This window comes from Octopus bimaculoides, chromosome 2, assembly GCF_001194135.2.
Source record: "Octopus bimaculoides isolate UCB-OBI-ISO-001 chromosome 2, ASM119413v2, whole genome shotgun sequence".
Classification (NCBI taxonomy): domain Eukaryota; kingdom Metazoa; phylum Mollusca; class Cephalopoda; order Octopoda; family Octopodidae; genus Octopus; species Octopus bimaculoides.
This window is the reverse complement of record NC_068982.1, coordinates 191333312-191344117: the sequence shown is the minus strand read 5'-3', so window position 1 is coordinate 191344117 and position 10806 is coordinate 191333312. Positions and strand designations below refer to the sequence as shown.

Sequence of the window (10806 nt, the reverse complement as noted above, 5' to 3'; positions counted from 1 at the left end):
ATATATACTTTTGTTATTTACTTTATATACTTTTGTTATTTACACCACCTGTCCTCGTCTGTTGTTATTTTTTGTATATTCTCCCATATATATATATATACACATATATATATATATATATATACATATATATAGTAAATAAGTAAGTAACTAACTAGGATGTCCATTTGAAGCAGCTCTATTTAATCACTCAATGAAAACATTCCATCAATTTGAAAGAAACCACTCTCCTCAGAAGCAGACAACGATAGAAATTTCCAACATAAAGGATAAACCATTATTTTTTTAGCAAAATTTCATCAGTACAAGAGACTAAAATAATTACTTTGTTTCATTTTGCTATTTTTCTGCCCCCAAATTCATTCTGCCACAAAAATAGCAAATTGAGACAATGTAATTATTTTAGTCTCTTGTCCTGATGAAATTTTGCTAAAAAAAATAATGGTTTATCCTTTATGTTGTAAATCTCTATGGTCGTCTGCTTCTGAGGAGAGTGGTTTCTTTCAAATTGATAGAATGTTTTCATTGGTCAATTTAAATGGAGCTGCTTCAAACGACCGTAGCACACTGATACCTGGACATCCTTGTTACTTATTTGCTTTTTGTTCACCTAAGTTTGAACTGCACGGACTCTAGCGAACTAGCTCAGTAACTCAATTTAAGTACCTAATTCACCTGAATTTTGATTATATATAATTGTTAACGAGGACAACAAATGTTAAGGCAAGACAAACATCTCAAGTCATATACATTATTATTATTATTGGGAAAAATTCAAAGTCTTACAGCTGTTTCTGGTAATCCGCTACAGCACTTACCTAGCATACCTAGACGTTTAGATTACCTGTGAACTAAATCCCCATATTTTGTTATTTATATATGTGTGTAATTTGCATGCTGTTGGGGGTGAATAGATCAGTTTCAAAGCAACATCTGTCCATCTACCACAGTCTTTGTCATCTCTTCACTGCCTCACCAATGTTTTGGTCTTCTGGTTCTACAGAATGCTTCCACTGCCATTGCTTGTTACTTTATCACCCAACTACCATTCCTTTGTGTAGGTCATATGTCCGCACCTACACAATCTTCTCTGAATGATACAGCTCACACATCTCACATCAATGTTGTCTCTAAACACATTCGTGTTCTGTTGTTCCTACACACTGACATTATACAACCAGCTGAGCATGCTAACATATCTTCTACTATGAACAACATTGCCAATAAATGGACAATCTAACCACCGTAGCTACTTAGTTGCTTGTGTCTGATTTAAACAGTGTTTAATGAGAACTTATTGTGTAAGGAGTAAAGAAACGAAGAGATTCTTATTGTGTGACGAGTAAGGAGATAGAGTTGTTCTGTGAGAATTGCCCTTATAGATCATGGAACATACCAGGGCAATCTCCTTTATTTTTCAGGTGTGAAGAGAATAACAGGTTGTATTTACATCAGTTTACCTTTCACAGCATAGACTAACTACAAAAAATGTTGTCCCATGTGTGCTCAATGAGATTTTGTATTTTCTCAACAGTTTGTTCAAACTATTCAGCATTATCGGCCTCTCAGCAGTTCTTTGCCTGATGAACAACACTGCAGTAGTGACTTGGTGATTGTCCACTGTAGTAGTGGCAGTTCTCTCTCAGCTGTCATCATTGCTGTTGATGTGGCTGTCATCCACATCCAAAACAATATCAAGGTAATTCTTACAATAATAAAAAAAAAAATGAAAAAACTTGAAAAATCTAAAATCAGTTTTTAAAAATGTTTTTGTTTTGTTAGAGTTGATCTATGATCAAAAACACTCCAGCCATGACCAGCCCATCCATCACTCAGTCATAATGTATTAAGAAATACATTAATGTGTTGGTTTTCAGTAACTTTTTCTTTAGGATACATTGGACGATGAAATATATAATTACTGGTACTGCAACATTTCTCATTTAAAGTGAAAACAAAATAATCTGTTGTACATCCCTTTTTAGAACCATGTCTCTGAGGTGTTCTTTGTTTTTCTGAAGACCAGTCAGGGGTGATGTAAGGGATCCTTGGCTGCTATTTCCAGCAGATTGAGCATCTATATAATGAATGCATCTATACAGTGAATGATGAAATTATATTCAAACATCACATTTTTTTAAAATAGTTGTTTCTTTGGTAGCCTTGTGGCTAAAGGTGCTTTATAAGCAGAAGCATATTGTTGAGGTGGAGGGTTTCAATCTCTGCCAAGTATTATAAGAGTTTTATTAAATATTTCCATGTTTTCTGTCTTTTATTCAGGCATAATGTATCAAGGAATACATTTTCTAATGTATAGTGTTTAGTAATTAACATAGGCAGCTATTGTTGTTTAGCCCCAGGTTAGTCTTGATTGAGTAGCCCCGTGATCAAACATGTCCTAGCTGTGAGACCATCCCATCTTTTATTCTGACAAAGTGTATCAAGGACTACATTACCTAATGCATAGTACAGAGTTAGTTTTGGGGATTATAATTGTTGTTTAGCCCTAGGTCAGTCCTGTTTTATGAGTCTTATGATCAAAGATATCCAACTATGATAATCTTATCCTATCAAGGATTCTCCCAAGGTATAATTCTATATAAGCACAAGACAACATAATGAGATATATGTATATTTAAGGCAACATGATAATATTTATATATGTATATGATAAAGATGATGTGATGCTCTTTAATTAAGACATGAAACCTGTTCGTTACAGTTCAACATATTTGATATTGTCAGCGACTTGCGTCTCCAGAGACCACAGATGATTGAAACAGAGGTAAGGAGAGTTATTGCCTTCCTTAAAACTTAAAATTAATTTCTAGAATATTTCCAATTCAGAATTTATATCCAGCTTCAACCTGTCCCCTCCTGGGCCTCAATTATTTCCTGATGGCTGGCAGAAGCTTTCATTTGATCCTAGGTTTTATTAATGGAGGATGTTTTCTTTTTGCTTTGTGTGTGTATGAGAGAGAAAGAATTTTGTCTGAGACTCCAATTCCAGACTTTCTGTTTTAGGTCCTTCTTATAATACCAGAGTTCTCTCTGTTACTCACAAACTTATCCAAATGACCAGTTGTCCCTATATAATATTGGTTTCCAGTTTTTATCACAAGGCCAGCAATTTCATGGGAAGGGGCTAATTGGTCACATCGACCCCAGTACATGACTGGTACTTATTTTATCAACCTCAAAAGGATGAAAGGCAAAGTCGACCTCGGCAACATTTGAACTCAGAATGTAAAGTTAGAAGAAATGGCACAAAGCATTTTCTCCAAGCTCCCAGAAATGATTCTTCCCCCCTCACACAGATGACATGCTCCCAGACCTTTCCCCCTTAATTTTCTGTGTAGGCTTTCTCTGTTAACATCCCTAGATTTCTACATCAATATTCATCATCTGGACATTTTCAGTCTTTGTTAGCATGGTCGTTGCCAGTGCCACCTGACTGGCCCTCAGCCGGTGGCACATAAAAAGCACCCACTACACTCTCGGAGTGGTTGGCATTAGGAAGGGCATCCAGCTGTAGAAACTCTGCCAGATCAGATTGAAGTCTGGTGCAGCCATCTGGCTTGCCAGTCCTCAGTCAAACCGTCCAACCCATGCCAGCATGGAAAGCTAACGTTAAACAACGATGATGATGATGGTTTCTCTCTATTTACATGTAGATATGTATGTATATTTTGTATATCAGACCCAAGTAGTTTTATTTGTTTATTTGCACCATTCTCTTTCTCTCTCTGTGTGTGTGTGTGTGTATAATGTATGTATGGTGAAGGTGTGTGGCCTCCGGGTTAGGCTGTAGTACTCACGATTGCTGGATTGTGGGTTTGATTCTCTGACTGGGAATGTGTTCTTGAGCAAAACACTTCATTTCACATTGCTTCAGTTTTTCCCGTTTCAATCACTGGGCCATGTTGGCCTTCTCACCCAGCCAGCAGGGTGGCATCACTTGAAGGTTAAAACAATGCAAAAAGTGCACTGTGACCAGTGATGTGTAACAACATCTGATTGGTCACGTGACCATATGATGTATGTATAACCCTTCAGCATTCAGATTATTCTGTCAAATGTAATCCTTATTTATTCCCATGGATTATCTCATTGCTTTGAGATTTTCATGATAGGATTTTATATTTTTAGAATGACATTGTTGGGTAGGTGTGAGAAGCCAGATCTGGCTAGTTAAAAAATAAAACAGGTAGAATATTTGGGCTGGATTTGGCCAGTTTAAATGCCAACGGGTTAAAGAGGGAAGAGCTTAGACACAACATAGGACCCTCCTCGAATTAGCCAAAATATTTGGCAAGTGATGCAACATAGTCTTCATCTCAAATTGACATACCTATCTTTTCTTACCTGGAATTTAAACCCTAAATATTAATCCTTTATCATTTAAAAAGGTCATATCAGGCCCAAATATTCAGACCAACCAGATCTGGCCTCTCACACCTACCCTACAGTGTCATTTTAAAAATAAACAATCACATCATTGAAATCTTGAAGCTGTGAGATAATCCATGATTAATTGAAAACAATGTGAGTAAAGAAGCATTCCAAAGTAATCTGAATGCTAAATGGTTAATTCCATCACAACAAAAGTTCTTCGCTTAGAAGACCACAATCGGTGAAATTTTAGCCAATTCCTCTGACCATTTTCCAATTTTTCTCTTTTGCAGGATCAGTATCGTATTTGCTACCAGGCATCACTGAGAGCTGTTCAGAAACTGTTTTGATGTGGTACAATCCAGACGCTGGTCACGTAATAAAACTTCTCCCTCGCAGGTTAACTGGACCTGATGTACTTTCTCATACAGAGAAATTCTTCTTTAGAAGCTAAGAAGACTTGAGATATTTCTTTAGTATTGAGAATCTCTCCCTTGCGGGTTTAAATGAAACCTGATGTATTTACTAAGTACGAATGTCTTTAGAGACAGTCTCACTCACAGGTTAACAAGACCTGGAGTAATTCATGCATAGAGGGGAAGTCTTGTCTGGGAGTTCTCAATCACTGATAAACTCCCTACGAAAGACTCCCCCTTGTCGCCTCAATAAACCAGATTCATATCTGGTATGTAAAGAAATTCCTACAGGTTAACTAAGGTTTTGAAAAATATATTTTAAGTTTATTTTTTTTCTTAATTTGACCAAATCCCATATGAAATATTTACAAATACTTGTATCATTTAGAAACAAAAACAATTCACAGTAGTTGACTTTTGTTACTTCAGATTAAAGTTTATAAGGTCTGAAAATATTTATTTTTACTGCAGTCAACCTACAGACTTTCTACCATAAAATATTAAACTGCGTAGTTTCTCATAATAGATGTTACTCAACTTTAGTTATTTTGAAATATTTCACAGTTTAGTGTGTTTACTGTTTGACAGTGTGGCACTATAGCATTCTCAGAACTGTCCAATTCTAGATTTTGTTACCAAAAGTCAGAAGAATCATTTATGGAACAACAAGTTGGAACACTATTTGGCCTTGACATGTTGGTTAGACAGTCCAGGGAATGCATTCTGTTGCATGAACTTTTTATATATATACATATATACATTTTAAATATTATCTATTCCTGATGTCAGTCTTCATTTTCTGTTTGTAAGAACACAAATTATAGTTTACAAATATTATAATATTTTTCTATCTTGATAGGAAACAATTTGCACAATTATATTTAGGTTTTTACCAGCATTTGATGATGGTTTTTGATTCCCATTCCTTATTTTATGTTAAATTCGTTGTTGTATATTCTCATGAATATTTCAAACCACTTAAATTAACAAAGTCCTCCAATGTTTACCTAAATACACCAAACATTGCATCCACTTTCGGTTAAAAATTACATTGATGCTCAGTGTTTCGGTTAAAGTTGGGAAAACGTTTAACCAGCATCCTACTTTCGTCAATACATTTTTTTCCTGTTTGCTCTCCAATTCAGGGATAACCTTAAAAATACTGAGTGAACAAATAAGAAGTGATCACAGCTAAATTCTATTTTTGGCACCAGATGACCACCCCTTCTAAATCTATCACATGATTAAGATTTTTCTTTTTTTTTAGGAACTGTTTATTGGTTGTGATTTTTGTTACAAATTGCAAAACATATTCAAAGGTTCTATTAATGTTACTGCTTGCCACTAATCAGCTTTTCTCAGAACAAAAGCCCAACTGTGTTTGGTTGTGATGAATACAAGGTTGTGCAGTTGAGACTTTGGAAACTGGAAATTTCCATTCTGTTAAGATCTACCATTTTCATCTGTTGAATAAGATGAACCAATAGTTTTTCTGGTTTTTAGTGCTACTAGAAAGGAATTTTAAAATTGTTCTAACATTGATCAAATCTGTTCTTGAATATTTTAGGGTCTCTTTAACTTTATTTGGTAATTGATTCCAGTTTTTTATTGTGTGGTAAATGTGTTATTTGGTAGTCAGCAGCATTCTGTTATGTCTGAAGGAATTAGTGTCTGAGATTATGGCAGAAACTATGTGTCTCAACTAGTATTCACATCATGGAAGTACTATTAGTTGAGACTGGGTCAAGGAATGACACAGTTACAGAAAGAAGTAGATTGGAGTAGCTTGTTAAAGGGACATGTCTACTTGGAATATTGTTGTACTTTGAACATCATACTGTTGTCATTTGACTTACAACATGGGGCAACATTCCACATGTTATTCATGCATTAAATGCAACAAGTCGAACAACTTGCATTGAATGATTGACCAAGTGATGGTGTTATCACTTTGTCCTTGTTCAGCTCTGGTGATAACACTTCACAACACTTCCTGATATCTTTCCAATGTATATCAATTGTTAAGATATCAGGAATAATTTCATAGAGATTTCTAAATAATAACCATTGCAAAATCTCTTTGAACCAAAAACTCATACATCCAGACTAAAATCACTGCCATTTCAGTTGCTGTCTGACTTCTACATCTCACTCACTTCTTTCACATAAAAAGTTACAAAAGTTTTTAAATTGGTTGAATTTTTTCCCTTCCTTACACTTTGAGTTCTTTGTAATTTTTGCCCTGGTTTTGTAGGTTTGTCTGTTATCTTTTCCATCAGAAAGATGCTCCATCCCAGACCTTTCTAATTCCAGTGTCTTTTGTGTTTCATGGCACATCACAGCTAATTGTAACTTGGATTGTGTTTAAAATAATTTGGTAAAAACTATTGGGGTAAAACAAACAAAACAAGTAAAACCAAAAGCTCCAGGCTGACCTTGAAAACTAATTGTTATTTGTTTAACGATTCTTCCCTAAAATTCTGGTAAAAACTTATAAAAGTGCAATTTGTTTCCTTCCAGATTACTAGTGCTCAAATTAACAGAACATGTGTGGCAGTCATTAAAACCATGATGTGTTCTATAAGGTCATCTTTGGACTTTGTAACACACATCTGTTGCTGACAGGAGGGCAGATAAGTTGAAGCACTTACATTTGTGCAACTCTGCTTATCTCTGAATACTGGAATGGTAAATGCTAACCAGTTGCAGTCATAGAGGAATGAGACCGTTTCCATTTCTAAACTGTTATATTTCTTAATATTGTAGTTGATTGTTGAGGGTGGCCATGTAGAAATAACCAGACGAGTAAATTTAACTGAAAATCTGGTGTGTACATAGAAATATTTCTACTTTCCACCAATGTTGGTTCCCAATATATTCCAGGAACAATGAGAAATATCTATAATTTGTAAAAAATAATTTAGTAGAAGACACAATTTATGCAGTTTTACATTGATGTTATAAATCTGTTTGTTCACATGTTAAAAAAGGTCAAAACTTTCTGAGAATAAAAAATAAACTTAAAGAAAAAAAATTGCAAAAAAAATTGCAAAATAGAATTTAAAAAAACACCAAAAAAACAGTTTTAGAAAAAAATCTTTGTCTTTGTTTTTCTTTCCATATTTTGAAAATTCTATTTTGTGGTTGTGCATTTTTTTTTTCTCTAAAGAGAATCATTAAAGGTGAGACTCTTTAGTCTTCGTATATCTGGTCACAAACAAAAAAATCAGCCAAGACGAATGCATTCGTTCCTGTAGAAGTGAAATGGTCAAATAAATCAGGATTCTACAAGCATTTTTATTGCCTCTCCCATCTTATTTTCCCTGGCCTCAGTTCACCAGACTCTCAAGGAGGAGAACCATGTAATGGTCAAGTTGATTGACTTTTATTGCATTTTAATTTTTTTCTTTTTCTGGTTAAAATCTAATTAAAGGAACCCAACAAAAACAAGACTTCAACATGTAACGAATATGGGCATAACCAAGTAAGGAAGGCATCAGAAAAGTCAGAGATATAGAATCTCTACTTGTAGGGAATGTGGAAAAGAATGTATGTTAGGAAGTGAATAGAAACATCAAAACAATATTGTAACACCTACTGCAAGTGGTGTCCATCATTGTCACACCTCTACAAAAGAGTATTTGTCCTTTGTAGGATTAAATCTAAATAAAAAAAAATTGCAATTTGACAATCTTCATTGTTTTAGAAGATAAAGAAAAAAAAAAAATTAAATCAAAATATTACTTGACATTTTTCTTCTTATTTTAAACAGTAATCATTAACAATTTGAAAATAATCTCATTTACTTGTGGAATGTAGTTATCATCATTAATGTTTAAAAAAAAAACTAACAAAAGGAAACATTTTTCAGTATTTAAAGCTAATTCAATAAATTGTTATTGTCATGTATGTGTGTATACATCTGTGTGTATATAGAAACATATGGTTGTGCATATACATACATGACGATCATCATCGTTTAACATCCACTTTACATGCTAGCACGGGATGGACGATTTGACTGAGGACTGGCGAACCAGATGGCTACACCAGGCTCCAATATGATCTGGCAGAGTTTCTACAGCTGGATGCCGTTCCTAACGCTAACCACTCCAAGAGTGTAGTTGGTGCTTCTACGTGCCACCGGCATGAGGGCCAGTCAGGCGGTACTGGCAATAGCCACGCTCAAAATGGTGTTTTTTATGTGCCACCTGCACAGGAGCCAGTCCAGCGGCACTGGCAACGACCTTGCTTGAATGTTTTCTAACGTGCCACTGGCAGAAGTGCCAGTAAGGCGATGCTGGTAACGGTCACGCTCAAATGGTGCTATTTACGTACCACTGGCACCGAAGCCAGACAGCTGCTCTGGCTATGATCACACTCAGACAGTGCTGTTAGTGCTCCACTGGCACAGGTGCCAGTCATTGAATTTGGTTCAATTACGATTTCAATTTCACTTGCCCAACAGGTCTTCGCAAGCAGAGTTTAGTGTCCAATGAAGGAGAGGTTGGCATGGGTGCCAGTCGTTGAATTTGGTTCGATTTCAATTTCATTTGCCTCAACTGGTCTTCGCAAGCAGAGTTTAATGTCCAATGAAGTAAAGATATGAATAAGTGAGCTGGCTACACTCCTGGCAGAGGCCACAGAGTATGGTCTCACTTGGCTTGCTGGGTCTTTTCACGCACTGCATATTTCCAAAGGTCTCGGTCACTAGTCATTGTCTTGGTGAGGCCTAAAGTTTGAAGGTCGTGCTTCACCACTTCATCCCAGATCTTCCTAGGTCTACTTCTTCCACAGGGTCCCTCAACCGCTAGGGTGTGGCACTTTTTCACACGGCTATCCTCATCTATTCTCGCCACATGACCATACCAGCGCAATCGTCTCTCTTGCACACCACAACTGATGCTTCTTAGGTTCAACTTTTCTCTCAAGGTACTGACACTCTGTCGAGTATGCACAGACATTAGACATCCATCGGACCATACTGGCTTCGTTTCTTGCTAGTTTACGCATGTCCTCAGCAGTCATGGCCCATGTTTCACTGCCATGTAGCATGGCTGTTCGTACACATGCGTCATACAGTCTGCCTTTTACTCTGAGCGAGAGACCCTGTCACCAGCAGAGGTAAGAGCTCTCTGAACTTTGCTCAGGCTATTCTTATTCTAGCAGCTACACTTTCAGCGCACCCTCCCTCGCTACTAATTTGGTCACCTAGGTAACAGAAGTTGTTTTCTGCACATTTTCAGTGATTTATTGCTCCTGAGCATCTGCCACATACAAAAGCTATCTTGCTAGTTAGCCTTCCTTTAATATTGCTGCACCTCTTATGTGTCCATCTTATGGAGTTTCTACCTTCGGCTTTTCTACAGATCAAGCAAGGCCATCTACCTGAACGGGTTTGTGGTTTGTTTACTTTTCTACTTATTATGACTTTGGTTTTAGCTAGGTCGACTCTAAGGCCCCTCGATTCTAATCCTTGTTTCCACACCTGAAACTTCTCTAGTTCTGATAGTGACTCAGCAATTAGTGCAATGTCATTAGCATAGAGGAGCTCCCAGGGGCATCCCATCTTGAATTCTTGTGTTATTGCCTGGAGGACTATGATAAATAGGAGGGGGCTGGGGACTGAACCTTGGTGGACCCCCTACCTCTACCCGGAATAAATCACTACTTGTTGCCAACCCTCACCTTACTGACAGCATCCCTGTACATGGCTCGCACAGCTCTCACTAACCATTCTTGTATCCCTAGTTTCCTCATTGACCACCAGATAAGGGATCGGGGGACCCTGTCAAAGGCTTTCTCCATGTGAACGAAAGTCAGGTACAGAGGTTTATCCTTAGCTAGGTATTTCTCCTGCAGCTGTCTCACTAGAAATAAGGCATCAGTAGTGCTTTTACCTGGCACGAACCCAAACTGCATCTCATCTAAACTGACTCTCTCCCTAATTAGTTGGGCTATGACCCTCTCCGTGACTTTCATTACCTGATCTAACAGC

At 36.8% G+C, this 10806-nt stretch overlaps 2 protein-coding genes across 5 annotated transcripts in view; both read left to right on the top strand.

Moving 5' to 3' along the window:
* Positions 1-8493, top strand: part of LOC106871091 (PDZ domain-containing protein 2) — a 41290-nt gene extending 32797 nt beyond the window's left edge. For 3 of the 4 annotated variants that reach the window (XM_014917382.2, XM_052965811.1, XM_052965810.1), the window contains 2 exons: positions 2723-2785; positions 4686-8493. The gene's annotated coding sequence lies outside the window, so the exon portion shown is untranslated. Of the gene's footprint in view, positions 1-1534; positions 1673-2722; positions 2786-4685 lie in introns of those variants that run through there. The other variant, XM_014917381.2, reaches the window with a different exon arrangement.
* Positions 1-10806, top strand: part of LOC106871088 (tyrosine-protein phosphatase non-receptor type 13) — a 217697-nt gene that overhangs the window by 145041 nt on the left and 61850 nt on the right. The gene's annotated exons all lie outside the window — the stretch shown is intronic.